This window comes from Odocoileus virginianus, chromosome 7 (genome assembly GCF_023699985.2).
Source record: "Odocoileus virginianus isolate 20LAN1187 ecotype Illinois chromosome 7, Ovbor_1.2, whole genome shotgun sequence".
In the NCBI taxonomy this organism is placed as follows: Eukaryota; Metazoa; Chordata; class Mammalia; order Artiodactyla; family Cervidae; genus Odocoileus; species Odocoileus virginianus.
In genome coordinates this window covers 56,252,737-56,280,174 of record NC_069680.1, presented here as the reverse complement: position 1 = coordinate 56,280,174, position 27,438 = coordinate 56,252,737, and the positions used below count along the sequence as shown (strand labels likewise).

The 27,438-nt window shown below is 36.9% G+C and overlaps 1 protein-coding gene across 2 annotated transcripts in view; it reads left to right on the top strand.

Moving 5' to 3' along the window:
* Nucleotides 1-27,438, top strand: part of CTNNA3 (catenin alpha 3) — a 1,809,955-nt gene that overhangs the window by 1,682,995 nt on the left and 99,522 nt on the right. The gene's annotated exons all lie outside the window — the stretch shown is intronic.

Here is a 27,438-nt window from a genome sequence, read left to right as displayed (position 1 = left end):
GTTTTCTCAGTGTGTATGCCCAGGAGTGGGATTGCTGGGTCATATGGCAGTTCTATTTCCAGTTTTTAAAGAAATCTCCACACTGTTCTCCATAGCGGCTGTACTAGTTTGCATTCCCACCAACAGTGTAAGAGGGTTCCCTTTTCTCCACACCCTCTCCAGCATTTATTGCTTGTAGACTTTTGGATAGCAGCCATCCTGACTGGCGTGTAATGGTACCTCATTGTGGTTTTGATTTGCATTTCTCTGATAATGAGTGATATTGAGCATCTTTTCATGTGTTTGTTAGCCATCTGTATGTCTTCTTTGGAGAAATGTTTGTTTAGTTCTTTGGCCCATTTTTTGATTGGGTCGTTTATTTTTCTGGAATTGAGCTGGAGGAGTTGCTTGTATATTTTTGAGATTAATCCTTTGTCTGTTGCTTCATTTGCTATTATTTTCTCCCGTTCTAAGGGCTGTCTTTTCACCTTGCTTATAGTTTCCTTTGTTGTACAAAAGCTTTTAAGTTTAATTAGGTCCCGTTTGTTTATTTTTGCTTTTATTTCCAATATTCTGGGAGGTGAGTCATAGAGGATCCTGCTGTGATTTATGTCGGAGAGTGTTTTGCCTATGTTCTCCTCTAGGAGTTTTATAGTTTCTGGTTTTACATTTAGATCTTTAATCCATTTTGAGTTTAGAACTAGAACAAATAATTTCACAATTTGTATGGAAATACAAAAAACCTCGGATAACCAAGGCAATCTTGAGAAAGAAGAATGTAACTGGAGGAATCAACCTGCCTGACTTCAGGCTCTACTACAAAGCCACAGTCATCAAGACAGTATGGTACTGGCACAAAGACAGACATATAGATCAATGGAACATAATTGAAAGCCCAGAGATAAAGCCACGTACCTATGGACACCTTATCTTTGACAAAAGAGGCAAGAATATACAATGGAAAAAAGACAACCTCTTTAACAAGTGGTGCTGGTAAAACTGGTAAACCACTTGTAAAAGGATAATACGTTTTTTAACTCAAAGGTATAGTCTACTTAAATTTGAGAGACTATTTATTGAAACGCATAAAATTATAAGATCTAAGACCTGAAAGTGTTCCTGTACGATTATCTTTTCCAACCTTCTCATTTTATAGAGAGAGAAGATAATTCCACTTTTTAAAAATTCGATATCCCTTCTTGGGTGAATGATTTGAGAAATGGTTGATATGTCTCTGAAGGCCACTGAATTCAGGGCTTTAGATTTAATGTGACATTTCATATAAAACAGAAGTGTTGATTATGTAATAAGTAAAGCATATTGCAGTATAATTGCTTTACATGAGTTGTGAGTGCCCATAAAGAATGACTTTGGTAAAATTGATGTCATAATTGTGCTCATTAAGCAATCTGAATGTTTAGCTGTGTGTGACTGATTATTTTCTTTCAAAATAATACTTATGATATATTAGGACAAAATCCTGTCTTCCACATTGTTCACCTGGACAATATGCACACTTACATGCAGTGTTTTTTTTTATGTAACCTTTGCAAAGTAATAAAGTAGTGTAGTGCTTTATTGAATAAAATTTAAAAGTTGTGAATAAAAATATTTCTGCTGGTTCAGAATAGGTTATTTTATATACTGAGCATTTTGCATTCATTCTTTGTCAATCAGTATAACAGTGACCTGCCTCATGAGAAACCTGTATGCAGGTCAGGAAACAACAGTTAGAACTGGACATGGAACAACAGACTGGTTCCAAATAGGAAAAGGAGTATGTCAAGGCTGTATATTGTCACCATGCTTATTTAACTTATATGCAGAGTACATCATGAGAAATGCTGGGCTACAGGAAGCACAAGCTGGAATCAAGATTGCTGGGAGAAATATCAATAACCTCAGATATGCAGATGACACCACCCTTATGGCAGAAAGTAAAGAAGAACTGAAAAGCCTCCTGATGAAAGTGAAAGAGGAGAGTGAACAAGTTGGCTTAAAGCTTAACATTCAGAAAACTAAGATCATGGCATCTGGTCATATCACTTCATGGCAAATAGATGGGGAAAAACTGGAAACAGTAGCAGACTTTCTTTTCTTTGTCCCCAAAGTCACTGCAGATGGTGACTGCAGTCATGAAATTCAAAGACACTTGCTCCTTGGAAGAAAAGGTATGACCAATGTAGACAGTGTATTAAAAAGCAGAGACAACAGTTTGCCAGCAAAGGTCCATATAGTCAAAGCTGTGGTTTTTCCAGTAGTCATGTATGGATGTGAGAGCTGGACCATAAAGAAAGTTGAGCACTGAAGAATTGATACCTTTGAACTGTGTTGCTGGAGAAGATTCTTGAGAGTCCCTTAGACTGCAAGGAGATCAAACCAATCAATCCTAAAGGAAATTAACCCTGAATATTCATTGGAAGGAATGATGCTGAAACTAAAGCTCCAATACTTTGGCCACCTGATGTGAAAAGCTGACTCATTAGAAAAAGACCCTGATGGTGGGAAAGGTCGAAGGTAGGAGGAAAAGGGGGTGACAGAGACTGAGATGGTTGGATGGCATCACTAACTCAATGGACATAAGTTTGAGCAAACTCTGGCAGTTGGTGAAGGACAGAGAAGCTTGGCACGCTACAGTCCATGGGGTAGGAAAGAGTTGGACATGACTGAGCAGCTGAAAAATAGCAACAAATAAATTTATGAAAGTATCTTTATGATACATTTTCTGTTAAAAGATAGAAAGAACACATACCAGTTGTACTAAGATCAGAAAATGAATTTTAATTTAAGGATTCCTTTTTACTAACAATGGGTGGAATTCTTTTTTCAGGAAGCATTTAACAAGAGGCTTCCTGTGTGCTGTCTTGGATCTGTCAGGAACCCTCTGGCCCTTATAGATTCCTGAATATTCAGGAATTAAGAGGAGAGGCACGCCTTTCCCGGGGCTGAGGAATCCAGACATTTCTCATTACAGTGATAAGTACCCACTTCCTTTTTATGAGCCAAATGGTAAAAGATGATTGTTTGCAACTCTCTCTTTGATAGGGATCATGTTATGTTTTGTAAGTCTGGAATTTTAGCCTTTGTCTTTGCTGAGAATTACTACAGTATATATGCCCACGCCATGTTGATTAAAACACCCTTGCTCCATCAGAGCTTTGGTCCCCGTGTCGTGTCTTTCTTTCCTTCTTTCTTTCTATTCCTTCTCTCTCTCTCTCTCTCTCTCTCTCTCTCTCTCTCTCTCTCTATTTCTAGCTAATTCCTTGGAGCGCGGAGGCCCGCTGAGCTCACTTTCTTGCCCGGGCTTCTGAGACCCTCTGGAGAAGGCGCACTGCGCCTTCACCCACTCGAGGGGGCGCCTGGTGCCCACGTGCAGCAGCGCGAGCCCTGAGAACAGGGCTCTATTGACTTTCCGCCTGAACCAGGGGATATCAGCCTCTTACTCTCAGAACCACCAGGTTCCGGTCCATTAAAGGACCAACATTCTTTAAATTCCAATGAAATTAGATTTGCTTTTCAGACAATTGTAATCTAATCCAAGAAGGTTTATTTCTATTTTGGCATAAATCTTCAAATTTAATTCAAAATTATTTATGAGTAAAGTGAAATCAAATATCTGAGTGCTTAAACTGAGCAGTTAGAGTCTGAACTCTGAGCTTGAAAAGTCATCTGTGTTTGCCAATTCTGTCTCTAAATAATAGACCAAACGTATTCCCTTGTGCATACCTCTTTCCTCTGTGTCCTAATAGCAGTTGATGGCTTGGAATGTATACACTATGGAAACCAAGATGGGAATCTAATTTAAAGACTGTCTTTCTTCTCTATTGGATTGAGATGAGAGAGCATGTCATGTGTGGCATGGTCATTCTGTCCATGCACAGCATTTTCCATCCAGACTCTATCCAGAGCTCTTCAAGTACTATGTTTCTGATTTCTACAGAGCACAAAGGCTTACCTGTGTGGTCATACAGTGTGTGTGTGTGCGCGTGTGCACCTGACTGTGTATGCACACATGTGTGTGCGTGCTCAGTCATGTCCGATTCTTTGCAATCCCATGGACTGTAGCCCGCTAGGCTCCTCTGTCCATGGAATTTTCCTGGCAGAAATACCGGAGCAGGTTGCCAAGCCCTCCTCAAGGGGATCTTCATGACCCAGTGATCGAACCAGTGTCTCTTGAGTCTCCTGTACTGGCAGGCAGATTGTTTTTCTCTGTTTGTCTTTAGGCATCTCACAACTTCTTAGCTATATAGATTATGATATATATATATAGTTCACATATATTACATATAAATATACATTATGTTTACTTCTCCATAGGAGAGAAGACTTTATCCTATCATTTATCACATAATCATTTATTTATAATAGGGCTGGAAAACTTTCTTTATAGTGCCAGGTGGCAAATATTGTAGACTTTGCAGGTCATATGGTCTCATTCTTAACTACTGAACTCTGCGATTTGAGCACTCAAGTAGCCATTGACAATACATAAATGAATGAGTGTGACTTGGTTCCCATAAAATTTTCTTTGCTAAAACAGGTTGTAGGCTGAACTTGGCTTGTAAACCATAGCATGTCAACTCCTGATCTAGGTCATGTGGAAGAAATTCTGAATATATTCACACTCTAGTTAACTATGTTTATTGTTATTGTGCCTTCATTTCTACCACAGCAAAACAATATCTAGAAAGAACACTAGCCTACCAAATACTCATATTTTTTCCTTCTCATACATAAAAAATCATGGAATTCTAGCACAAGTATCTATGTAAATAATTTAGCATTAATCTGAACTGTAAATAAGCAAATTTTATTAAATCATTGCACTGTCCCACACAGTAGTCCTTAGTCAAGTGTGGCTATGCAAATAAGTATAAATTAATTAAAATTAATACAATTAAAATTCAGTTTCATCAGTCATACACAACACATTTCTATTGATCCTAGTGATTACCATATTGAATAGCACAGGGACATGTCCATTTTTGTAGAATGTTCTGTTGGGCAGTGCTGATACTAGACCAAGAACATGTATAATAACCATTAGAGTTAAAAAAGCAAGCATTCTCATGTAAATGATAGAATTAACTCAGAATTCATCCAGAAACCTAAGATCATGGCATCTGGTCCCATCACTTCATGGCAAATAGATGGGAAAACAGTGGAAACAGTGAGAGACTTTATTTTGGGGGGCTTCAAAATCACTGCAGATGATGATTACAGCCATGAAATTAAAACACACTTACTCCTTGGAAGGAAAGTTATGACCAACCTAGACAGCATATTAAATAGCAGAGACATTACCTTGCAGACAAAGGTCCATCTAGTCAAGGCTGTGGTTTTTCCAGTGGTCATGTATGGATGTGAGAGTTGGACTATAAAGAAAGCTGAGTGCAGAGGAATTGATGCTTTTGAACTGTGGTGTTGGAGAAGACTCTTGTATTCCCTTGGACTGCAAGGAGATCCAACCAGTTCATCCTAAAAGAGATCAGTCTTAAGTGTTCATTGGAAGGTCTGATGTTGCAGCTGAAATACCAATACTTTGGCCACCTGATGCAAAGAGCTGACTCATTTGAAAAGACCCTGATGCTAGGAGGGATTGAGGGCAGGAGGAGAAGGAGACTACAGAGGATGAGATGGTTGGATTGCATCACCGACTCAATGGACATGAGTTTGGGTGGGCTCCAGGAGTTGCTGTTGGACAGGGAGGCCTGGTGTACTGCAGCTCATGGGGTCGCAAAGAGTCAGACACGACTGAGTGACTGAACTGAACTGAACTGGAAAGGACATAAATTTTACACTTTCAGAATCTATAGTTATTCCTTTCCAGACTAGCAAAGATTTCCATATGATAGTATTTCAACAGAAATTTCCTAGAAATTTGCATAATGCCCTTTGTATTCAAGGAAAAATTCTAGCTCAAGGTCTATGATGTAAATGCCACCCATTGAAGCGATTCAATCAAATTACTTCTTGTTGACTTCTGTTGTTTAGAATTTATTAAATAGTTTTAAGAAAGTTAAAAAATCTGAGCTTTCATTCACCCAGAAGGAGGGGGGCTAATTCTATACGCCTTTCTCTTTATTTATGTATGTGTGTGTGTCTGTATGAACTGAATTACTTTGTTATTTTCCCACTATTAACTGACTTTCAGCCTAGGGCATTAAAAATAATTTATTTGTGTTCATATAATGAATACACTAAAGAAATTTGAATCAAGACACATCTTGGCTTGTAGAAGATTTTTAATTTTTCAGAAATTCTGATTATTGAAATATTTTAGAAATTTCAGAAAAAACATTGAGATTCTGAAGGAAAGTACACAGGACAGGATTTAATTTTTTTAATCTAGTCAAGGGAAACAGCCTTGAATCAATTATCTATGGTTTCCAACATATAATCAAGGATTTTTGACAATATTTAGATGTTGAATTGCCAAGCTATTAGCAACCAAGAGATCTGATTAGACATCCATATTAATAAACACCTGTCATAATAGCATAACAGATGTTCTAGAAACATAGCTAACCCAAAATGTAAATTTAAAAATTTTGGCCATATTCCTCTCAATGTGACACTTAAATTTCATAAATTACTTGTTTTACTAAAAATCAGATGTTGAAATAATCTCTCAATAGAAAAGTGTTTAAATGTAAAGGGTTTTCTTCGAAATTATCAAAGTACATTAACAAAACACTAATGAGAAGTCAGTGTGTGTGTAAAATACACACACACATATTACCCAATTTAGGATACACTGTTTTAAGATTTGTGGTAGTACATGCAATTTTAATGGATACTAATACATGAAATTTTAATGGACACTACATATAAGTTACATAAATTGTTTTTGATAAAAGGCTTGTTTGTTGAATACTTATTAACTCAACACAATAGTTTTATACTTTATTAAAATATTGAAACTAATGTATTCTCTTTGTTCTGGGAGCATATTTCATGAAAATAATGTATATAAGTTGTGTGTGTAAAGTAGTATTGACTATATGAATAGATTTAGTAAGTAGTGTATATTAGAAAGAAACAAAGTGCATGTAAAAGACCAAACATATTCTCTATCCACAGTTGAGTGGTTATTTTATTGTATAAATATGGTTACTTTTCTTAGTATAACTCCAGATATATAAAATTGCCTGTGTACATTTATATATTCAGTTCAGTTCAGTTGCTCAGTCACGTCTGACTCTGCAATCCCATGGACTGCAGCATGCCAGGCCTCCCTGTCCATCATCAACTCCCAGAGTTTATTCAAACTCATGTCCATTGAGTCAGTGATGCCATCCAACCATCTCATCCTCTGTCGTCCCCTTCTCCTTTTGCCTTCAATCTTTCCCAGCATCGGGGTCTTTTTAAATGAGTCAGCTCTTTGCATCAGGTGGCCAAAGTATTGGAGTTTCAGCTGCAACATCCAGTGAGCACCCAGGACTGATCTCCTTTAGGATGGCCTGGTAGGATCTCCTTGCAGTCCAAGGGACTCTCAAGAGTCTTCTCCAGCACCACAGTTTAAAAGCATCACTTCTTCAGCGCTCAGCTTTCTTTATAGTCCAACTCTCATATCCATACATGTCCACTGGAAAAACCATAGCTTTGACTAGACAGACCTTTGTTGGCAAAGTAATGTCTCTGTTTTTAATATGCTGTCTAGGTTGGTCATAAATTTCTTTCCAAAGAGTAAGGGTCTTTTAATTTCATGGCTGCAGTGACCATCTGCAGTGATTTTGGAGCCCCCCAAAATAATCTGCCACTGTTTCCCCATCTATTTCCCATGAAGTGATGAGACTGGATACCATGATCTTAGTTTCCTGAATGTTGAGCTTTAAGCCGACTTTTTCACTCTCCTCTTTCACTTTCATCAAGAGGATTAGGCAAGTATCAATTCAAGAGAATTTCTGTTAGTTAACTTTGATGGATTATTAAAGTATTTGTCCCCCAAAATTCCAACATCATATGCAGATATTATTAATAATAGCATTTATATATCTATACAGAAATTTGAAGTACACAAAGTACTTTCACATTCATTAACCCATTAAACTCTAGAAATTCTTCCATCCATGAGATGGGCAAGAGTGATATCCTATGCTCTTTTTAAAGAGGTGAAATCTGATACTTTCAGAGGTTAAGCAGAGACTGCCTATAAGTGGTTCCTGTCCCCACATCACCTCTCAAGATTACAGCAAACTGACATGGGCATCCAGATTCCTGGTGTTGACAGCATCAATTTTGGCAGAGGTAAAAACCACTCATTAAGTGGAGCAGTATAAAAATTCAAGGATGGTGTCAAAACAAACAACTGAGGGAGAAATGTTAGGAGTGCTACATAGGCCGAATATAGCCTGAATATTGTCTGTCAGGAGGGAAAACTTTGTTAATAGAGAAAAGAGTCAGAAATATATAGACACACACACTCACATATACACACATACTTGTAGATGATGGAAAATTAACTGTAGTAGGTGTTTAAAAAATGATAAGGCCCTGAAATTTATACTGATGTTCATTTATTGACTGTGGATTTTTATTCATACTTATGGTTAAATCCTAAAACATTGAGTTCTATATTCAAGCAATAGATTTACTATAAATTCAGTTTTGACTGCAGGTTGAAATACAAAAATTACTGTTTCTCTTCCTCATTCCTCTGCTCTTGTCCTCCTTACCTCTCTTTCCACAAAGCCACCAGACTTCCACAGCTTCTTTTGCACAGTGTCAATTCTGACACCTTAGCTCTTCATAGAAACTCAACCTGAAGCCTTTTACACTCTCTCCCTTTGTTAGCTGCTGTCTGTCACTGTAATTATCAGAGAGGGCTCAGTTTGTTCTTCCAACATTTATGCTGTCTTCTCTCAGCAGTTGAGGTGAGTTTTGACAAGAACACTATGGAACATGTGCTTCCAGATCTGCCTCACTCATGACGGTGGTATCAGGCATTTTTCCACTTATTTCTTTTCTTCCTCCCTAGTCTGAGTTTGATTATTAGCAACATTATTTTTCCTCTTTTATATGAAGAAAATTTCTTTCTTCTCCTTGTTTATTGTGTTCAGTTTTTTGAATGTTCTTTTTCTTCCCCCACGTTCTATAATGTATTCACCAGAATAAGCAATGGTGTCTTAACAAACATGCCAAATATCTGAGCCTAATACTTCATTCTTGTAGGATATGCCTGTTGTGTGACAAGCCTAGATAGCAGATCTAGGGCTAGAGTGAAGAATTAAGCAGATTTTTGTTCAATTTAAATAAATAGCTAATCGTTAAAGCTGCCAATCTCACCCCAAACCTCTGTCCTTTGTAGTTATGGGCCCCCATGTGGAAATATGAGGTCAGAAAGTAGATAACTATTAGTCATGGAGGTGTATGAATTATTTCCATAGTTGAGACAACCCAGACTAATTAGTCATCAGGTTCTCATTCAGCTATTAGTTTCTAGAATTGTATAGTTCAAAGGCATTTGTGATTATAAAGTATCATGATTCATGTGCACTCTGATTAGCTATTTTTCATTCACTGGCCTCATTTTACTTAGTTTTATCCTTTAATATCATTATGTGTGGTTTATAGTACTTACTGAAGCAATAAATTAGCTTTTTAAAAAATATTCTATGGATCACTTATGTAACTTCAGCTAGACTTTAAAATGTAAAGTCTTTTTTTCTTCTCTATATTCAACTTTTGTTATATACTTACACCTGTCTTAGTACAGATTACTACTTCAACTAATATTCCCTGCTGCTCCAATCAAGTATTTTATTATATTTCTCAATTTTATTTATTTTTTCAATTAACTACATCTCCTATTAGATTTCAAGCTTCAAGAATCCAAATGCCCAGGAAAAATTCTGGTCAGTAGTTATATTTAGTGAATAAATTCAGGATGAACAAATGACTAAATGTACTATTTTTTCTAGTTTTACATTCATAAAGCTTGAAATGAAGACAGGCTTGTTCAAATGGTCCTTCCACTGTAGTGACATTTCCATTCAGTCACTCTATATCATAGAACAGGGCCTATGCCAGTTTAATCTATCTGTCATATTGCCTAGGAAAGCACCTCACAAATAATAATTATTTGTCAAACACATTGATAATTAACAACCTTCATGGAACTGAAATAGCTTTTCATAAGAAGTCTTAGGAAAACTGTAATATTTAATTATTTGAACAGGAGAAAGAGGAGCTGTATTTCTTTCTTGCCTTCAAAGAGAATTTTAAAAACACTGGCAATCTTGGATAGCCTAAGCATAGAGAAAGAACAAGAAGCATCAGGTTGGCTAACCCCTGCTTTGCCAATTCTTGAATGTGAAACTTTGACTGAGACACTATCTTATATAAACATCGGTATTTTTGTTTTTTTTATAATTGGGGCTGAAAAGCATTGTCATTACTCTACTGCAAGTTTGTTCCACATATCAAAATTAAATAACCTGTAGGAATGGGCTTTTTAACTTATAAAATGCCATACAATTGAAACTCACTAGTATAGGTAACATTAAAACTTCTGTGATATTAAGGATGATATTAATCAACAAGTAAAACTAACAGATGCATTCAGATTTAACTAACAAGAAATGAGGAGGCGAAATAAAAGAGAAAGTTCACTAATAAGAACTATCAGGAAGAGAAAGCAGGAAAACAATCATTTAGAATTGCATCAAAGAGAATAAAATATCTGGAAATAAACAAGAAAGTGAAAGACCTATGCTCTGAAAAATTTAAACATTGATGAAGGAACTTGAAGATGATATAGAGAAATGGAAAGATATCTCATGCTTATAATTGGAAAAAAAAAAAAACAATATTGTTAAAAAGTCAGTACTACCCAAAGCCATCTACAGATTTAATACAGACTCTTTCAAAATACTCAGGACATTTTTCATAGAATTAGAAAAAATAGCTCTAAAATGCATATGGAACCAAAAAAGACTCCAAATTACCAAAGCAATCGTAAGAAAACAAAGAACAAATTTGGAGGTATCATACTTGCTGATGATATCAGACTAAACTGCAAAGTTATAGTAATCAAACAGCATGTTACTGGCACAAAAGCAGACACATCAGTCAATGGAATAAAATAAAGAAGCCAGAAATAAACTTACATATTTATGTTCAATTAATCTATAACAGATGGGGCAAGAATATACAGTGGAGAAAAAGTCTCTTAAATGTTTCTTAGAAAATTAGATGGCTATATGTAAAAGAATAAAATTGTAGCATATTATCATACCATGTATCAAAATAAACTCAAAATGGATTGAAGACAAAAGTGTAAGACCTGAAGCTATAAAGCTCTCAGGAGAAAAGGTAGGCAGAACATATTGACATAAATTGTAGCAATGCTTGTTCATTTTATTTTTATGGTTCTGTCTCCTAAGGCAAAAGAAACAAAAATAATGGAGACCTAATTAAACTTTTCATTTGCACAGTAAAGGAAACCATGAACAATATGAAAAGACAAGTGAATTGGAGAAAATATTTGCAAATGATATGAAGGATAAGGAGTTAATATCCAAAATACATAAATAACACATACAAATAAATATAAAAAATGAACCACCTGATTATAAAATGAACAGAAGCCCTGAATAGACATTTTTCTGAATAACATGTACAGATAGCTAACAGACATATAAAAATATCTCCACATCTCTAATTATCAAAGATCTGCAAATCAAAACCACAATGAGGTATCATCTCACACCTGTCAAAGTAGCTGTCATCAAAAAGTCTATAGATAACAGATGTTGGAGAGGATGTGGAAAAAGAGAACCTTATTAAATTGTTGGTGGAAATGTGAATTGATGCAACCACTATGGAAAATGGTTTGAAGTGCCCTTGAAAAACAAAAATAGAACTACTATATGATCCAGCAGTTTTACTCCTGGGTATATATCAAAAGAAAATAAAAAATAGTAATTTAAAAAGATACACCCTGCTATTTAGAGCAGCATTATTATGTACAAAAACCAATATATAGAAGCAACCTAAGTGTCCATCAACATATGACTAGTTAAAGATGTCATATGTGTACATATATATAGAGAGAGAAAGAAAAAGACAAATACTATTTGTATTTGTAGATGCAAATATAGCCATTTTTTTTAATTATAACTTTAAGTGGAGTTTAATCCATAGAAGTATTGAATAACTATTTTATATGCCTGAAACTAATATAATACTATAAATCAACTATATTAAAGAAAAAAAGAACAAGTAAAAGAGAAATTAGTTGTACCTGATGGAAATTTGTCATTGAAACCTATGGTGATCAGGTAGTCTGAGATTCCTAAATTGGGGCTTCATCCATTTCAAAGTTTTCAGTTCAGTTCAGTCACGCAGTCATATCCGACTCTTTGCAACCCCATGGACTGCAGCACACCAGGCTTCCCTGTATATCACCAACTCCTGGAGGTTGCTCAGACTCATATCCATCGAGTTGGTGATGACATCCAACCATCTCATCCTCTGTTATCCCCTCTCCTCCTGCCTTCAATATTTCCCAGCATCAGGGTCTTTTCGAAAAAGTCAGCTCTTCGAATCAGGTGGCCAAAGTATTGGAGTTTCAGCTTCAGCATCAGTCCTTCCAATGAATATTCAGGACTGATTTCCTTTAGGATTGACTGGTTTGATATCCTTGCAGTCCAAGGGACTCTCAAGAGTCTTCTCCAACACCACAGTCCAAAAGCATCAATTCTTTAGCACGCAACTTTATTGTCCAGCTCTCACATCCAAACATGACTACTGGAAAAACCATAGCTTTGACTAAACAGACCTTTGTCAACAAAGTAATGTATCTCCTTTTTAATATGCTGTCTAGATTGGTCATAGCTTTTCTTCCAAGGAGTAAGCATCTTTTAATTTCATGGCTTCAGTCACCATCTACAGTGATTCTGGGGGGCCAAGAAAATAAAAGTCTGTCACTGTTTCCATTTCTTCCCCATCTATTTGCTATGAAGTGATGGGACCAGATGCCATGATCTTGGTTTTCTGAATGTTGAGTTTTGAGCCAGCTTTTTCACTCTCCTTTTCACTTTTATCAAGAGGCTCTTTAGTTCCTCTTCACTTTCTGTCATAAGGGTGGTGTCATCTGTGCATCTGAGGTTATTTCTATTTCATAGATTGTATGAAGTCAGAGATGAAATAGAGATGTATGTTTCTATCCAACAGAGGACTAGCCAAAACAAAGTGTCATGTCATGCAAATGGTAAGCTAGTCCAACAGTCAGAGACATTATATTGTGAATCTAATCATTGCTAATATAGAAACTCTAGCAAAGATAAATATGTTAGTGCTTACTAAGAATCTCTTCTCAGGTGGTTGATATGAAATTTTATTTCCAAGAGACAGACTATAGCAGGAGAGCCCCTTCTGGTAGTGGGCATGGCCTTCAGAATCCTCAGTATAAGCAGCAGTTTAAATGATTTGACTCCCCTTTACTTTTTTGCCATTAAATCCAGTGGAAACCTTTGCAGTTCTACCAGTCTGACCTGGTACACTTTCCCCACAGTTAGTTATGTGTATGGCTTAAGGAAGGGAACATAACCTTTGAAAAGAAAATTAAATCATTAATCTCACTTTGGTGATCCTTGGGAGTCATCTGAATATGTGGGAAACTATAAAGGATGCCCATGCTCAACTCTCAAACAGAGCAGAACCTGGAGTTTTCAACCCTTGAAGTATTTACCATGCTTCCAGAAATAGTAGTTGGATTTAAAAATTAGTTTGGTCTTTTGTTCCTTGAACTTCTTGTTTTCTTATCTGCAATGTTTTTTGGTCTTCAGTTTGAATTCACCTTTCACCTTTAGTTCTTTGCTGCTCTAAAATGTCCCTAAAAATAATTCCTGTTGTCTTTACTATAGCATCTGTTCTTACAGGAATAAACTGTTTTTAGTTGTTCTATAACTTCCATAATGATTCCTTTCCCAATATCCAGTATCTAAAATGAGAAATAAAAACATATCCTTCTGGTCATGCATAGTTTCTATCTGGAACTAATTTAGAATAGGAGAAGGAAGATATATTATATATAGATGAGTATAATAGGTTGAATTGTACATGTATGCACATTAAAAATTTTAGAAAAACTGTCTTAGGATAATCACCCATTGCCTAATTTCAGTTATTCAAAGATGGTTATCCACTGTGAATTTGATTTTTACTTTGAATCTTTTAAAAAATAACCCTTTTCTCATTTTTAGCTCCTCTTTGCAAGTCTTCTAATAATCTATCATTTGATAACAATTAATAGAGGCAAGAATATAAAAGTCAAAATTATAAAGTTTGTTTGCAACTAGGGTAGGGGGGCTGATTAACTTATCTCTTCAGACATATGCTTTTGGAAGAACTATGATATATAATGACTTCCAAGGTAGTGTAATGGGAAAGAATCCACCTGCCAATGCAGGAGACATGAGTTAGATCCCTGGGTCAGGAAGATCCCCTGGAGAATTAAATGGCAGCCCACTCCAGTTTTCTTGCCTGGGAAATGCCATGGACAGAGGAGCTTGGTGGGCTACAGTCCATGGGATGGCAAAGAGCCAGCCATGACTTAGCAACTAAACAACAAATGATATGTATGTCCATGACTGGTCTCCTCACTGTTCTCCCTGCATGCAGATGCTCTAGGAAACCCAAACATGAATTGTCCTTGAACCAATTCTAAAAGATGTACAGGCAAGATGGTAGGAATGTTCATAGGAACCAAATATTTATCTCCTGCTTTGGTCAACAAGAAAGGTTTTATGGAAAAAATATCATTTGAGTTACACCTTTAAATTGTAAATTTGGGCCATGAGATACTCTACTGGAAGGGAAAATAAAACATTTGAAATTTTATATTTTTTGTTATCAAAAACATAAGAATTGTATCCTTAATGGTATTTAAAAAATGATTGACTGGTCCTATGCAAGAGCTTTCTACAGCATAAGAGGACTGATTATGGTGCCTTCACTTATTCAGTAGATTTCAACATGTCACAATGTGCTCCTGGTTAACTGGGGTATGAATTGCATTATCTAGTTTTAGTGAAGCTAACCTTCACTAAATAGGATACATTTTTAAAAAATTTTCTGATAAAACAAGCAAAACAAAATCAATGAAAACATTGAGGATCATTAGAAGACAAGCTCAAACAGAAAACAAGATGTCAGAGTTGACAATTCTGTCATTCCTAGGAGGAGATATTGGTGAGCCACATCACAGAGAAAAATCACTGGTGATCTAATCAAAATTGGTAAGAACTGGCTCAATAAAATTAACTATTAAGAAGACTGTTTGAACTATGAATTTACATTCCCTAATATTCATGTTAAATTTATCTTGAAGGGAATATTGCATCTTGAGATTGCTTTAGTGACATTAACATTAGCAAGATATTTAAAACAGTTTCTTTTATCTTTAATTCATCTGTTTACAATTTAAATTTCTGTATATGTTTTATAATAGATATAATTTATTAGCACTATAGTACACATGTAACATAAATAAATATGCATACATAGGAAGTGGAGGTAAAACATGTGTTATTTCATTCTGTGCTTGACAGAGCAGGATTTATAAAGGCCCAAAGCAACCTATTTGGCTATAACTATGAATGTTTTGCTGAATAAAGCACCAAAATTTCAATATGAAGAGGGGATGTCTTGAGAATGCCAGCTCATAGCGTAAGCATATTAGCCTTCTTGGAGCTAATCCCATGGAACAGGCACAATCTTAATGATTTTAGCTTCTGGGGAAAATGTTGCTCTTTCCCCATTGCAGGAGAAGAAAAAAGGTATTCAGCACCAGAGTCTAAACCACAGAAATACATTCTATGAGCTTCCTCTCGAGAGCTGCAAATTTGGATTTTATTCAGACAAATCGAACTATCATCTGGCCATTGACTTCCTCATTTGCTATTCTTTCCTTCCTAAATAACCCCCACTTAATTGGAGTCCCAGTGTCTCACATTTCAAAGAACATTTTCAAAAAAGAAACATGAATTTGGAGAGGAGTTCTAAGCTGGAGAGAAAGGCAACTATTGCAGTCAAGTTCAATATGCTCACATGCCACCACTGAAGTTTTCAAAAGAATTTCTGGAAACCTTTGAGGCCTATTTTCAGAAAGAGAGAACTGGCAGGCCTTGAATGGAATAGACCCTATGCAGAAAAGGGTGGAGATGTGTGGTGGGATACATCCTGACACCATGACCCAAGGCACCCCACGGGGGCAGCGCCAAAGCACTCACTCTGAACAAAGAGCAACAGGATCTAGAAAGTTATAGAGAAAAAGGAATGGGGGAATGGAGGTCTCAGCTCTGACTTTTCTATGTGTTTCTGTTGTAATTTTGGTTTAATAAGAAATAAGTCATTAAGTATACAATTCTAAACTAGTTTATAGCCCTTTTAATACAGTTCTGTCTGATATGACCATGTGACTTTCTACACAGAGCCATCCAGTATAAAAATAGGTCCAAATACCTGGCTATGGCATGAGTTTATTTTATCCCCATGGCAAGAGGCAATTTTTGGGCAAAGGCCATCACATCCAGACAAGAGAAGGATCACACAGCTGAGCATGGTACTGGATGACTACTGTTTGACAATAATATTGTTTTAACTTTTACTTCAGAAGACATTAAGCCTGTTGTCTCATATAGCATTAGTTAAATAGTTGAATATTAAACCTGACAGGGGGAGGAAGTAAAAAACACTATGTTTTTCTAAACTAGAGCTGGCTATTTCATTCAAAATTTTAAGTCATACCCTTTACTTAAATAAAAACCATTTTGGGGTTACTTTACGAATAAAATAATGTAATATGGCATGTAAAGCAATGGAGAGCAGCAACGGTGGCATATTAGCAAGAAAACTAGCTATATAAACCCGTAGATCTAGAGTCACACTCAGTATGAGTAAGTCCAATAAGCCCAAGGTCAATGGTAGGCCTCGTAGTGTCCTAAAATTTAATAAAACACAGCTATATCTGACTAGAATAGAGGAGGTTGAGCATGCCAAAATTAACTGGCAATTATTTTATGTTATTTTTTTAACTGTGCTAGATCTTACTTGTGGCGCACTTGGTCTTCTAACCTCATTGCAGCATCTGAACTTTTAGTTGTGGCATGTGGGATCTAGTTCCCTAACCAGGGATTGAAACTGGGCCCCCTGCTTTGGGAAGCACAGAGTCCTAGCCCCCGGACCATAAGGGAAGTCCCTTACTGTCAGTTTTTATCATCTCCAAAGCATCAAGGACAGATACTGGTGGCAAGCCAGACTCTTGAACCCCCTCTATATTCAGTCTGTTAACTGTGATAAAAGTGGAAGTGAAAGGCGCTCAGTCATGTCTGACTCTTTGCAACCCCATGGACTATACAGCCATGGAACTCTCCAGGCCAGAATACTGGAGTGGGTAGCCTATCTCTTCTCCAGGGGATCTTGCCAACCCAGGAATTGAACCAGGATCTCCTGCATAGCAGGCAAATTTTTTACCCACTGAGCTATGAGGGAAGTCTTTACTAACTTAGTGGCCTTTTCACCTTACTATGCTTCTTCTCCTGGACCCTAGGATAACATCAGGCCATGACCAGATTGAGAAGTGAGTTGGTATATTGGTTTTAAGAAGGTCAAATGCAAAATATTAAAAACTAAATAATATTATTTCCATAAATTGAAAATGAAACCCATAAAATTTGGTCCAATATTAAGTGAAATAGGAGCAGTCCTTATATCACAGTGGTTTAAGGGGAAGCTGGAAAAAGTGCCCAGGCTCTGTAAGAAATCGTGTACATGATTAATGCCGAGGCCACTGCCAACAGGGAAAAGAGGGACTCCCACAGTTGGAGAGTGTGATTGTATTTACAGTACATTGGCTTTGATTAATGTGTGCACTCAGAGAAGTAATGTGTAGAAGGCAAGAAAAAGACCTGTTTTCAAATGCTGGTGCTGAGTACAGATTTCCCATTATGTCCTAAGAAAGTATTGATGAATAATGCCTTAACAGCCCTAGTGTTTGGGGGTGATGCAGGGGTTGCTGCTGCTGCAGGGGTTACTTTCCCATGCATAAGGACACATACAAATGGATTTCCTTGTCAGTTTTCACCACCCACATGAGTCTGGAGAGCCAACGCTGAGAAATTTATCCCTTATTTCAGTTTCTTAACTGATTGCTTCCAAGAGGTTTCTTAAATGATTTCAACCTAATGTCCCAAAATGACCCCTTACCATAAGCAGCAGGTATAGTTTCTGAATATCTTATGAAAATATGTTTCAGAATTTTCAAGACCTGTAGGTCTGAAAGAAAAAGTGAATATTTATAATAATCACCTGGAAAATGTTCCCTATCTCCCTCAGAGTAGGACTTCTCCACTTATTTCGCTTCATGGTGGACTTTGACGTACTTTCAGGCAACTGATGTGTGTGTTTTCATGGACAGCCCCAGGAGAGAGAATACTCTAAAATTACTGCGTCCTGAGTGAAGAAAGAACAGCACCAGGAACAAAAATAGTTTCTCTGGGTAACTGGTTTCCCCAGATCTTTGAATTTCTTCTGGCTCCACCTTTTGAAATGAATTGTAAGAAGAGGAATATAGAGCAAGCAAGCAATTAAGAACCAAGAACCTGAAAGTTTCACTGGCAGTTGTAAGAAGAAAGAACTTGCAAGCTGGATAAGCAACTGCCAGACCTCTTTCAGTTTGTTGAAGCTGATTTGTCTAAGTCCAGGGAAATCCCTCTAGGAGCCAAGTCTGACTACTTTGTCATGAATCTTGAGAATTGCAGCAGCCTGAGTAATGGTTCTCTGGGCTGTCCCCCTTCTAATCCTGAGAACCTGGGACTGTTACCTTCAGTGGCAATAGGGACTTTGTCTATGTAATTACATTAGGGATATTGAAGTGCAAAAATTGTCCTGGATTATCTGGGTCGACCTGATGTAACCACGGAGGTCCTTACTAGAAGAAGCAAGAAACCAGAAAGGAGAGGGTCATCAAAGCAATGACAGAAATAGCAATTGCAGTGATGTGCTCAGAAGATGGAGGAAGGAGCCACAGCTAAGAAACACAGGTGACCACTAGAAGTTGAAAAAGGCAAAGGAACAGATTCTCCCCTTACAGCCTTCAGAAAGGGCCTGCCCTGCCAACTGCTCAACTTTAGTTTAGTGAAAGTTCTTTAGAACTTCTGACTTCTGCAACTGTACAATACTATTTGTATTGTCTCAGATCACTGCTGCTGCTGCTGAGTCGCTTCAGCCATGTCCGACTCTGTGTGACCCTATGAACTGTGGCCCAGCATTCTCCTCTGTCCATGGGATTCTCCAGGAGAGAGTACTGGAGTGGGTTGCCATGCCCTCCTCCAGGAGATCTTCCCAACCCAGGGATCGAACCCAGGTCTTCTGCTTTGCAGGCAGATTCTTTACCTCTGGGCCATGAGGGAAGCCCACTGAGTTTGTGACAATTCATTCAGCAGCAATAGGAAATGAACACAAAGACTCTGCTTGAAGAAAGATTAAGAGAACATTTGATAAAAGAGTGATGCCAGGTATGGGTATAGAGGGAGCAATGAGAATCAGCAGCCATGAAACTACCAACTGTTGTTTCCTCTTTAGGCTGATACAAGAATGTCCTTGTCATCAGAAAAAATGATGGATTGTAGCAAAGTTTCTTAGATGTCTATGACCTTTAGGTGAAGTATTAAACTTATTTAATAAACCAAAAATTGGGCTAAGGTCACTAGAAAAAGTTTCTACTTATTTACCACAATTTTCAGCAGTGCTGTGGTTCTCAAATGAACATTAATGGCTTCACTGTAGGTTCTAGAAAACTTCTGATGGTCAATTATGGGCCCTCACCACTAGATTACAACTCTCCTCCAAACGAAAGTTCAAAAATCCAATTGAGAAGGGAAAAAAAAGAAAACGATTCTGACTTTCTTTTTCCCTCAATATATCTGCTTTTAGCCTCAAGTAGAGTGGAGAAGGAAATGGCAATCCACTCCAGTATTCTTGCCTGGAGGATCCCAGGGACAGAGGAGCCCAGTGGGCTGCCCTCTATGGGGTCGCAGAGTCGGACACGACTGAAGGGACTTGGCAGCAGCCGCCGCAGCAGCAGAGTGAAAAAGAAAGGGGGAGTGGGAGAGAAAGATAAATGTTAGATTACTGATAAAAAATTAATTGAAAAGAAATTGTTTATTATATGATCCTTGGGAATATTCAGATAGATAATGATACTTTAATAGGACCCCACTCAGAGTAACAACTGAGAATCCCTAACCCTGTACACTTTTTTGCAGCTTACAAAACATTCCATCAATTCAGAGCCATCCATTGAATTCCATGCTTCAAGATGCATACTAACAGAAAACTTATGATTATGTTTCCACCTACATGATTTGTTTTTAGTTGGCTCTGAATTCCCTGCTTTTAAATTTAGACCAATTGATATACATATATTAGCTTGGAGAAAATTTAAGGGACTTTGAACTTTTAGACTTTTGTTTCTTGACTAGAAAGAATGGATTCTAGGAGCAGAATGAGTATGTAAGGCCGCATAAATTATGATATGCACAATTATGGGAGTATTCATGATATGAATGGCAACTCAAATTTGTGCAATGAACATTCTGCACAACATTATGCAGCAGTGCTGGCTGTGGAAAACTGACTAACTTAACAGTGTTTAGTACATAGTAAGCACATGAAAGTTTGGTTATATATGCTTTCAGTAAAAAATTACACAGGAAAATAATAGAATCTTCAGAGGAAGAACTGAAGAAGTTTGTCTATCTGTGTTACTAAACACAAAAATAAAAATATCTTTCCAGGTGACCTCTTTTTTGCCTACAAATAAATAAATCATATCCTCTATAGAATTATAATTAAAGAATTCTAATTCTTCTTCTGCATCCACCTAGATGTTTAGTGGTTTTGGTCCTTTAAGGGTACTGCATGAAGTCTCCTCTAAATTGTAAGTCTGTCTAGGATTTGAAACAACACTGCTAGGTGGAAGAGTAAATTAGAAAACTTAAGAGCTTAGAATAGATAAAAGATTTACATCTCAAGTTTGTTTGTTTTTTAATTAGTTTTTGCATATGAGGAAGGATATTCCTACTTCAAACACACAGACAGAGTCCATATACACACAAACAACCCTAACAACTGCAGTAGCAACAATAATATTAAAATAGTACTAATAACCTTAGAAGTATTCTCCCCAGGCCAATGCCCAAAAAATCTCTAAAATAAGCCCTATTTTTGTTCCATTAATAAATACAACACTGAATATGAAAAGCTATTATCACCATGCACAAAGTTAAACTTATGTAATTTTTATTGTTAATAATATACCATCTACACCATGACATTTTCCAAACAAAAAATAGATTTGGTCCTCTGCCCAGGCAAAGTATATCTCTTATAATTTCAGCTGTATTGGTGAAGACACTTGGGATTTTCCCAATTTTTTTCCCACCTACTTGATGACATCCAAAATTCCCTTCACAGGGAGCATGGACTTCTGTTGTAAAAGTGACAAAAGAAGATAGAGGATTTTAGCACCCCAGGGACTGTATATAGAGGCAATGCTGTGAGTTCATAAAACCCTGTTTTCTTTTCTTCCTGTGTCCAAATAGAATGTTTTTTCCAGCTTTATCTGCAGTTATCTATGTGTCTAGATTCTAGAACACAGGTAGTAGTGATATGTTCTAATTTTTATCCTCATCTCTAGAATTTCCCATGAAATCCTCACTCATTTTCTATGTCAGATGTCTGGTTGCAATGAATTCTTCTGAGAGCTGTACAGCCTTAGAGGTTAAGTTATCTTATAATGAGAAAGAGTCTGAGTTCTTAAATGACTGTATGGAACATGAACCATCACCCCACAATCTACCTTGACTGTGATATGCTAGAGGAATAACCTTTGTTGTGTTAAGCCCTTAAGATACTTTTATGTTGTTCTGATAGCAGCCAGGCTCTTCTGAATAATATGGAATGAGAAGAGCAGAAATGAAAATAATATATATACATATGCAATGTTCAGACAGTATTTTACCTCTTTCATGGGGCAACACCTTTTTTCAGACTTGAATCTCAAAGATTCCTCAGGATACTAATTACTCAGGATGATTGCTAGTTGATAATTCACTAGCTTATTTTCAAGGACTTTTATAGGGTCCTCAAAACTTGAGAATGACACTTTACAAGGGAAAGTAACATCCAGAGGGAGAGAGTTGACTAATTAAAGTTTCATATTTGAATAGTAGAGGAACAGTATGTCCTTGTTTGAGTCTGGTACCTCTCTTTATCTCGTCATTTTCAGCTGCTTCCATGATAATTACTTTTTTCTTTTGTATCTAAAGTCAGAATTACAAGTAAGAGAATTCTGCCAGTATCTTTGTAGAGCTAAATCATTAATCTTGAGACATTTATAGCACCAAAGATCTGTCATTAAATGTAATTCTACTCTCTATATGGAGTTAAAGGACAACCTTGAACAACAATAACAAGTATACACAGACAAAACTTACAGGTGTATATTTGTATTGTGTTTTTCTTAGTAAAATAATATTATGGACAAGGCTGTACAGAGTTGTATTGTCAGCAAGGAACTCAAGTCAGTTTGTACTGTCTGTCAATTGGTATAATTCTCAAAATAAAAATTCAAAGGGTACATTTTTATAAAATATCCTTTGTAAAGGCATTAGAAAAATAAAAATGGCTGAGCACCTAGTGAGTGCCCAATATTGTGTAAAATACATAATATTATGTATCCTGACTGTGTGGCAAGTAACACTATCATTACTTTAATAAAGAGACAATAAGCTCAGACCAGCAAAGTATTTACCTAAGCTTTCATATCTAATAAGTATTAGGATGAAGACAAAATGTATTTCCCAAGTCTATTTTCATTTCACTCTACTTTATTGCAGCACTAAATTTGAGTGTTAGAATGAAATAACTGTGTCTAAACTAAATCTAAATAACTATGTCTAAAGCTGAGATTCTCAGGTAAGAAAATGATTTATAATATAGCAATCTATTTGTTATAAATAAAATCAGCATTCAGTCTCTTGTCTAGTATGGCATTTATAATAGTTGAGGTTTGAATTTAGTGATTAGAATCCAGGGAGAAAGAGAGAGGGTACTAAGATCGGTAATAAAAGTTGTTATATCTCAAAAAAGAAATCTCAAGACTGTAGGCTACTGGTGCTATTTCAACAATTTGACAAAACTCAAAAAACCTATGTTATGTAGTTCATTTTGATTTTATTGTGACTAGAACACAGATTTGGTTTGTGTTCCTTGAGGTTGCTGTGTAGGAACAAATCTCTGTTGGGGAGCCACCTTACCACCCAGTATCTAAATCCAACCCTCCTCTTGCTCTCTGTTTCAATCTTGATAACTCCCACCAATGTCTAAGGAGATCTTTTAAAATATTTTAGTGTCATCTTGGAGAAGGCAGTGGCACCCCACTCCAGTACTCTTGCCTGGAAAATCCCATGGACGGAGGAGCCTGGTAGGCTGCAGTCCATGGGGTCGCTAGGAGTCGGACACGACTGTGCGACTTCACTTTCACTTTTCACTTTCCTGCATTGGAGAAGGAAATGGCAACCCACTCCAGTGTGTTTGCCTGGAGAATCCCAGGGATGGGGGAGCCTGGTGGGCTGCCGTCTATGAGGTTGCACAGAGTCGGCCACGACTGAAGCGACTTAGCAGCAGCAGTAGCAGCAGTGTCATCTTAATATATTTCATTGGAAATAGTGTAGACTGGTCATTACAAAAGATTCTATGGCCAGAATGCATGAGTTCAGATTCTGTCTCCAATACCTATTAGCTGTGTAACTTGATAAAATATATATTTAATGTCTCCATCCCTCAAATGCCTCATCTGTAAGATAAGGATAAGGATAATTTGAAACTCATAGGATTATTATAAAAATTAGTCTTTGTATGGGATAGCACACATGTGTATGTTCAGTTGCTCAGTCATGTCCAACTCTGTGACCCTGTGGACTGCAGCCTGCCAGACTCCTCTGTCCATTAGATTTTCCTGGCAAGAATACTGGATCGCCATTTCCTCCTTCAGGAGTTATTCTCAACCCAGGGATCAAACCATCTCCTGCATCTCCAGTGGGTTCTTCACAGCTGGGCCACAGGCTTCCATTGGGATAGTACCTTCTGTTGAGTTCATTTCAGTTGCTCAGTCATGTCCGACTCTTTATGAACCCACGGACTGCAGCACTCCAGGCTTCACTGTCCATCACCAACTGCCGGAGCTTGTTCAAACTCGTGCATTGAGTCGGTGATGCCATCCAACCATCTCATCCTCTGTCGTCCCCTTCTCTTCCTGCCTTCAATCTTTCCAGCATCAGGGTCTTTTCCAATGAGTCCAGATACAATGATCTTAGGTTTTTGAATGTTGAGTTTTAAGCCAGCTTTTTCACTCTCCTCTGATAGTACCTAGCACATAAAAAATACTAAGTGTATTAAGTACTATTATGGATCATAATATATAGTATATCACCATATATACTTGTTTCCATCTCTTATGTTAGCCACAGTGTCATGAGTTTTATTTTATAGAAAGATAGGGGAAAAAAGAATTAAAGGGGAGGTTTTCAGTCTTCATAGAGGAAATGATACTGTTACCAAAAATTTGTTATTGCTATTCAGTCTCTAAGTGGTATCTGACTGTTTGTGACCCCACAGACTGCAGCATACCAGGCTCCTCTGTCTTCCAAATATTGCTCAAACTCAAGTCTATTGAGTCAGTGACATCATCCAACCATCTCATCCTCTGTCACCACCTTCTCCTACTGCTCTCAACCTTTCCCAGCATCAGAATCTTTTCCAACGAGTTGGCCCTTCACATCAGGTGGCCAAAGTATTGGAGCTTCAGAGATTTAGGGTCTACAAAGTGCAAAAGATATAATTAGCCCTTTTGTTTTATTTTTAATCAGTAGCAGAAAATGCAAGTCATTTCAAAGACATTCTGTCCCTTAAAAAGGTAAAATAAGTCCTCAAAATTTCTATGATATGATTCTATTATTAAACCAGATTTCTAGTTAATTGAACTGTTACTGATGAGCTATATCATCTTGTTTCTCATACTAATCAAGATAAAGAAAGGGGGAGGGGGATGGATGCCAAAATCTGAGAGAGGGCAAGGAGAGGAGTGAGACTCAAGGTTGGGGCCAAATATAAAATGGCTGGGAGGTTTGTGTTGCACCAATAAATCAAGTTTCAAAAGGTATCCCTTTCACTTGCATTAATAAAATTGTCAATGGCCTCAACATCACTGGATTATTGCAGCCTTTCTCATTATACCTTCTAACATATAATTTAATGATTAGCTGGCAAACTGTCTCCTCAAGAGCTTGATCTGCCCTCCTTTTTGAAGAGATAGATTATTATTGTAGCCACTATTTATGAAAGATTTCTGGCCTCTGGTTTCCTTAAAATATCTCCAGAGTCTACCCCCTCCTCCTCTGGGTATCTTTCTTTGTATGATCCAAACTCAATGATTTAAGACATAATTTGCTGACAGGAGATCCTGAGAACCCATTATGAAAATGAAGGCAGAAAACAACCTTTGAATGTATTTTCCAATTTAAAAAGCCTTCATTATGTAGCACATTTCAGGCTGAGAATGTTAAAAATTTATCATAGTTTCAGTAATTGCCGCTTCCTCTGGAACTTGGCATAATGTGGAATCATTTGTAAAATGTATATTTTGTTTGGCAATCAGTAGGAAGCTTGCCAGGCAATACATTTAATTAGGAGCATGAGGAAGAGAATAATTGTAGTCTGTCATAATATATTATTATTACTTTTAAGTTCTACATATGTTTAAGATAGTGGTCTCATAACAAGGTGTGTATTTAAAGTTTGAGGTAATTTCCTTTTCATCAGCCCAGGATTTTATATGAGGAAATATATTATTTTGAGGGGAAGGGTACATTAGCTACATCCTTAGATAGAATGCTTTGTCCATTGCTTAAGCTAAGTGAGCATTAGCCGCTCTTCTTAGAAACAACCTTTGTCCATTGTTTAAGACCTTGAAAACTGATGCACTGCCTTTCGGGAACTTAGACAGCTTTATGTAAGTTTAACTTTCTCTGGAGATGCATAGGCATAATGAAATGCAGTGCCTTTCTTGAACATAAACATGTACATAACATCTAATCCTGACTGATGTATAAAGGAAATTTGATAAGAACAACTCAAAAAATTATAATAATGAATAGTGATTTTTTAGAAAAAATTCAAAGCAGCCTGTGTTGGCAGATTCGAAGAGGAAAAGTATGATGATAACCATGTCCTGAGGCCAGGTTTGCATCATCTTAACTGTGATGTTCAATTTTTACAGGAAAACTTGCTTATAATGAATTTGAGAAGCACTATGAAAAAAAGTTCAGTGAAAGGGTCTTTTGGAAATACCAGTTACTATTGATTTGATGTTCAGGTTTCCTGGTGTACAATACTCTGATCATTTTCTTTTGCATGAAATACTATCTTGTATTAGTATAGAATGGTCTCTTAAGTGACCAGAGATTTTCCTCTAACAACACATCTTATTAGGTTTAGCATTAGGGCGTCTACCCTCAATATAGGTACAAAATGTAAATAAAGTATTGGACAAATAGTTTTATTCTGCTTCTTTTCCATTCCATTGTATTCTGGCCTCTCAGAATCTTCCTTTCCTCACCCTGACCAGCTTATTCCTTCTCACCTTCCTCACTCTTCTTGTGCCCAGGAAAGCATCAAAACAATTGCATTAGTGAGTGATTTCTTCAGGGTCCTATTCTCTGCTAGGAACAAAGAACATAAACCACATAATTGGAAATGCCAGTATGTTGGCACTCAGTAGATTATTAGAAATTGGAAATAATAGGAATAGTTTTACGTGGATGGAACAGTAATGTTCATTCAGGTCAGTCATTCATTTATTTTTGAGGAATGAAAAGACAGAAAAATGTCTCCTTATTCCACTCCAACTATTTAAGAAGTGCACTTCTTAACTATGTTGCACATCCCTAAATAAACCCAACTTTTATTACATGACATTAGAAAACAAAACTATCTTAAAATAACAACCACAAAAATAAAAGCTCATTAAAATGCTTACTTCATTTAAAGCTGTTTTCTGAGCACTTTGTAGAAATTAACTCTTGTGGTCCCTAGAATTACTCCATGTGGTGGGTGCTCCTATTATGTATCACCAAGGTAACTAAGATGTGAAGTAGATATTTATCTTGCTTGACTCACAAATAGCAAGAAGCAGCCTGTTGTGGGGAAACAGTCCAAGGTAATGTGACTCTACTTTGCTGACGAATGTCCATATAGTCAAAGCTGTGGTTTTCCAGTAATCATATACGGATATAAGAATTGGACCAATTGAAGGCCAAGCACCGAAGAAGTGATGCTTTTGAATTGTGATGCTGGAGCAGACTCCTCGGAGTTCCTTGGACAGCAAAGAGA